The sequence below is a fragment of the Malania oleifera genome, chromosome 3, assembly GCF_029873635.1.
Source record: "Malania oleifera isolate guangnan ecotype guangnan chromosome 3, ASM2987363v1, whole genome shotgun sequence".
Lineage (NCBI taxonomy): Eukaryota > Viridiplantae > Streptophyta > Magnoliopsida > Santalales > Ximeniaceae > Malania > Malania oleifera.
In genome coordinates, this window is record NC_080419.1 from 96,284,419 (window position 1) to 96,290,296 (window position 5,878).

The 5,878-nt window shown below is 32.1% G+C and overlaps 1 long non-coding RNA gene across 2 annotated transcripts; it reads left to right on the forward strand.

The window, feature by feature from the left end:
• The first annotated feature begins 724 nt into the window (after positions 1 to 724).
• On the forward strand, positions 725 to 4,692 carry LOC131152354 (uncharacterized). Of its 2 annotated transcripts, none has more exons than XR_009135929.1 (5): positions 725 to 1,004; positions 1,959 to 2,002; positions 3,192 to 3,309; positions 3,910 to 4,003; positions 4,135 to 4,692. It is a non-coding gene; the product is annotated as an uncharacterized LOC131152354 (long non-coding RNA). The 2 variants fall into 2 exon arrangements; XR_009135928.1 differs by having other exon boundaries at positions 3,910 to 3,988.
• The last annotated feature ends 1,186 nt before the right edge of the window (positions 4,693 to 5,878 follow it).

The window sequence follows — 5,878 nt, forward strand, 5'->3', positions numbered from 1 at the left end:
GCATTAGATATTTATAGATCATGCAAAATGGGAGGAAAATGAGTTTTAAATTTTAATTTGGCATTCAAAAAAATAGTAATATATCGGAAAACCTTGCTTTCTTATGCGTAAAAGGGTTATAATCCCTCCATCTCTTATGCCATAATTAAATATTTGTATACTTATAATAAATAAAATTTGTTAAATAAGTGAGGATTGTACAATTAATAAATTAAGAGTTATAAATTGAGAATTTTTTTAGAGATATATATATATATATATATATATATAATTTGGCTTATTCAATTTTTTTTTCAGTTTAATTTTTCTGTATAGCTGAAATCGAAACTGAAATTAGTTTTTTAAAATTAGAAAATCCAAATTGAATATCGAAACTTAAAAATCAAATCAAGATGTTAAATGATTTAATTTCAGTTGAAATTTCGATTTTTTAAAAATTTTTGTACCCTTTGACATGAAAGCATCTACTAGTATTATTATTTCTTGAAATACATTTCATAATATTAATTAAAAGAAAAAAAACATACTTTCTAAATGATTTATTTTTTCTTTTTTCTTTCTTCTAAAATTATACTTTTTATACATTTAAAATAAAAAAAAATTATCAAATTGATAAAGAACTAATAAATTTATACACTCCTTCTAAAATTACCCAAACTTTTCATTAAAATTTCAACTCGTCCACACCCTCTTCCTAAAACCCTACATCTAGGGCACGCTTGTAATCATTTCTTTACATCTTCCTTCCATCTTCCCACCGCGCACTTCTCTCTCTCTCTCTCTCTCTCTCTCTCTCTCCGCTGTGGTCATCCGACGGCCGATCGCCTCCATTCATAGCCGCTGGCGGACCAAGCCTAGTCACCGCTTCATCGCCTGCGAGGCGGACTGAGATCTTGCGCGTTTCGGAGTACCTTTTGATTGTGGAGGGAAGAACAAACTAAAGCTCAGACATGAGAAAAAAGAAAAAGGATTGGTGTGTAAGAATGGCAGAAAAGGCAAATCAGGTGATCTTCGAACTCTGAAATTTCCTATTTTGTCCTTCGAGCGATCCACTGGTTTCTCTCACGATCGGATGATTTCTGAGCCAACAGTTGTTTAGCCTCTTTTGGGCCATCAAAGGGCTTTTAAGTTGCAAAGCAAGTCCCTTTTTCATACATTTTCTTCGCAATTCTTCCTCTCTGTTTCTCCCAAAGGTGATCTTCGTACTCCGAAATTTCCTTTGTGAACGACCGTAGAAAAAGGTCACTATTCTGGAATTCTCTCTCTCGATGCTTTGGCAGCCTGAACGAAGATAAATAGTATAAGAGTTCTCACCTTCCTCCTCTTAGCATTCAATTTGATGTATTTTCGATTGGGAGAGAATTCTTTATAAGCACATACATAATCTCTATGTGTCTGGGTATTTGGTTTAGAATTCTCAGCCAATCTACACTTGTTAAATTGTTGCCTTTACTTTGTCTCTCTCTTTTATTTTATTTTTGCATATTTTCTTTCCCCATTCCACTCCATTCTTGTTCCATTGTATTCCACGAACCAAACTATTAAATTTATTTGGAGCAAACAAATAGGATTAGAATACAATTATTGAGATGTACGCATGATTTCAATCTTGCTATTTAAGCCATGTTTCAATGTATCCACTTCAAAGATATTATTTTTTTTTTTTCATTATATTTACTCCCAAAATTATGGAGTTCGGGTATTACAATGTTGGTGAAAATAGAACAAACAATTTTCTGTTAGAGACTTAGTGGTATTCATCCCCACCCCAAATTTGAAATGGTTCATTATTTGTTTGATTGCCTTTTGTTTAATATGTTCTTTAAGCCACTTGTGTTATTTTGTGATAATCAAGAGCTATTAACTATAAATTTTATTGAAGTGTGTCTTTTTTTACATCTTATGAATTGTGTAATAGTCGTATTTACTGAATAAAGTTCACTTATTTTGAATTGCAGGTATGGTGTTGTGTTTTATTCGGTATGGGCGGCATAGGAAATAAGTAAGTTTGTACTTAAATTTTTTTTATGAGATTAAATTCGCATAAACTTGTTCACATGAAAAGGATCAACAAAGCCTCTAGTGACAGGTTTTATAATTGAAATTTTCAATATGAAGTGAAATCAATTCGCAATTGACAACAACGGTTTGTTTGTAAACTTTACAAGAAGAGATCTGTCGGTCCATATGAGTCTCTATGTTCTTGTGAAGTCATGATAATAAACTACATTTCATTATGAGCACAGTCAAACATAGAATTGGATGTGCTTGTAATTTAGGTACTAACAATGGAGAACATCAGATGTTTGGTAACTTCAATTTGGACATACTATGTAATGAGAAATTATGAATGGTTTTTCTCGTCACCAATGCATTGTGTATGAAGCAATCATGAAATTAAAGAAAATAATACAACAAAACAATTATAAGAGTTGAATATTATCAAGATTAATCATATAGAGAAGTGGGTCCATAAGAAAAAAGATACATCATATAAATATATATATAGGTATATACATAAATATAGATATCCATATATTTTATATACACCCAAACACACTCAAATATACTCCTATATAAATACTTATGCACATATAGTTAGTCATTTATATATGTGTGTATATGTGTACACACACACACACACACACATATATATATATATATATATTATGAGCATAAGTATTTATATAAGTATATATGTGTGTAAAACAAGTAAAAAGGATTATCATGCCACCCTTCTATATTGTCAAATGGAGATGAATGGGTATAGTTCACCTTGTGGCCCATTTTAGAAGGATGACATGCCAGTATATAAAAATAAGATATATGTATCGAGTAACTTGGATCTCATGAAGTGCCCCAAGGATTGGCTTTACTAGACATGGGCAAATAGTATGGATCCTGGTAAGAGGTGGTCTTGGGTTTAATTTTACATGAAGACCAATTTTTAATTTATTAGGAGGGAGTTGTGTGGCTCAGCCTAGGAGAGGGTCCAAAGGACTTGTCCAAGTTGGAGTTCTTAGTTGTCCAAAATATTTTAATATGAAAAAAATATTTTCATGCCCCATCCATTACATGTTTATAAGAAGTCTTACCTTCAAGAATAGCTTTCAGTATGGGATTTGATTTAGAATTTGTTTGATGGGTAATAAAGGGGACGAGACTTGATATTGAAGTTATTTTATATACAGAGTTATTTTTGGAGTAAAAAGGCGAAGCACTTTCCAATGTTTGGTTCGATTGAAGAAAGTTTTCTCACTCATAAGTTCAATCTGAGAATGTTAAGATTGATATTTTTATTGAACGAAGGTATGTTTCTAATTCATTTATATGTATTAATTTTTCATTGTCATTTATAGTTAGGTAGATAAAAATCTAAATCATGTATAAAATAATTATTTGTAATGATGCTAGATTCAAAAATTAGAACTTGTGTATAGTTGGTAGTAGATCAACTTGGCTAATGATTATCTTCCAAAATGAGGAAAAAATTTAAGAATATCAAATAACATATTGATACTTGGATCTTATATGCAATTCATAATTGTCACTTGGAAAAAAATTATTTGAACTCTTACAAGGTCAAGTTAACCAAATACCATACATATGATAGGTCATACATCTCATATTGGATTTTAGTTTCTTATGATTGTATCATTTGAATTTTCTAGTTCAAATTGATTGCTAAACACAGGAAATGCCTACGTTCTAGTATTAGAGCCACAAAAATGATCTACATAGAAAATTAACATGAACTTTCATCAAAAGCATACATTACATAAATACAAAGCACTATTTTAGTAACTTTTTTTAGAGTTGGTCTACCTTTTAAAAGATTTCCTTTTTATCATTTACACTCTCAAAGAGGCATACCTTGTTTCTCACTTGCTGTTATACATAAAATCGCAGTGGGACATACTCTACTTGGGAATGGTGCTGAGAAATTATGAATTTTTATACAAGTAACGATCTAGAAAATCACCTCTTGGTAAGGAAAGATAATGTAAGATGCAATTTCATGTCAATTTTGCTTATTATGATCAACCTTCAATTTTTCAAAAATATACAACTATATTAATGCTTATTCTGAATTTCAATTCATGCAATAACTAAATTCTCATGTTGTTTTTGCAGGAGGCATTCACATACATAAAAGGTTTTTATATAATTTATGAATTCATCTATATCTTTGACATGTGATGAGGATCAACATACACCTCGAGTTTCTTTTAGGAACATTGTCATGCGTGGGTGATCTTTTCGAAGTCCACTATTAGATGTGAATCTTAATTGCAGTAATTGAAGACCTTATTTACAGCAATTGAAGCTTCTCTTGGAAGTTAGCTTGAAAACTTACAAGTCAAAGAATTTTAATAGCAGCAATTGAAGAATTTATTTACAACAATTGAAGATTCTCTTCGAAGTAAGTTTTGAAACTTGCAAGTCAAAAAATTTTAATTGCAGTAATTGAAGATTTTAATTGTAGCAATTGAAGTTTCTCTTGAAAGCTAAGAGGATGACGACTTGCAAATCAAAATGTCTTGTTTTTTTTATGTTACTTTTGTGTTTCTTTAATTTTTTAAGAAGTCATGTGCAAGTCATAAGCATGCTCATGTAAGACCTTAAATATGTCATCACTTGTATTGTAAAGAAGGAATTGCATTATCAATTAAAAAGAAGTCTTTGTTTAAACTTGTGAATGTTGTTACTTTCCTTATGAGCGTCCTCGGAGATTGGGTGGTGAGAGATCATGACAACATCAACGTCATCATCAACACTGCACGTCACCTTCTCTTTCATAGCTCAAAGTTACAACCTTTCTTAAGATTCATTGTTGTCTCAAGATTTTGAAGGATCAACAACTTGTTGGGGGGTGTGAATCGAGTACTCGTGTGTCTTAGTATTTGTCATTTTGATTTTTTGGTAAGCTCATTTCAATTCCTTGTTTGTGATCATCTAAGACAACCCCTAAAGGTACTTCGTAAGCCTTGAAATTTTATCGAACCCTTGATTGAAAAACTTTGTTCATTCTCTTTGAATATTTCTAGATTTTCAACATGAACATGCTCACTAGTACCATGTTTAGGGACATTTGATTTGTATGTTAGGACTTGTGATCCAAGACTTTTAATATAACATTTTTTTAGTGAATTTGATTACTTTAATGAAATAATTAACTAAGGGTTTCTAATCAAATCATATACATTTTCAAAATCTCAACAACTTTTGATCATTAGAATATGTTTGTGATGTTCATACTTGGTTGCTTTAATTCCTTCCATAGATTATGATATTGTGTGCGCTAAACATAGGATTAATTGTATAACTATGGCTACTTAAAATCGTCCTACATCATATTAGTATCAAAGCCTACGTTAGGTTCACATTTGATCCTACTTTGTGTGACCAAACACCATTCCAAAGAACTGCCTTAGTGTTAGTTGAGTCCTTCCCCAATCCCTAGGATGTCCACTTGAGCTAGGAATCCTTATCGAGGTTGTAGGACTGATGTTGAGAGATATGCCTGAATAGATGAGCTTCAAGATCAAGTCCATGACTTGAATCAAGAGCTAGTTGAGATTCGCCAAAGACTAGATAGGTTGGAAGTCCAACTTAGTCCATAACCCATGGCAAGGCAATTTAGAGCCGCTCTTTGAGTGAGGCAAAAATGATGAACAACCTAGAGAGCCATCTATGCCTCCAAGAGAAAGACCTCCTCTTCCTTCGCAGAGGCAAGTGAATTGCGAAGATGATTTTATTAGGAGACCCCCACGTCATTAGCCCTATGCTCAACATTGGGGTGATGGGGACTATGATGTTGATGACTTTCAAGGTAGGAGACCGTAACGTAGGGGCCATTGTGATCCTTACGAGAATG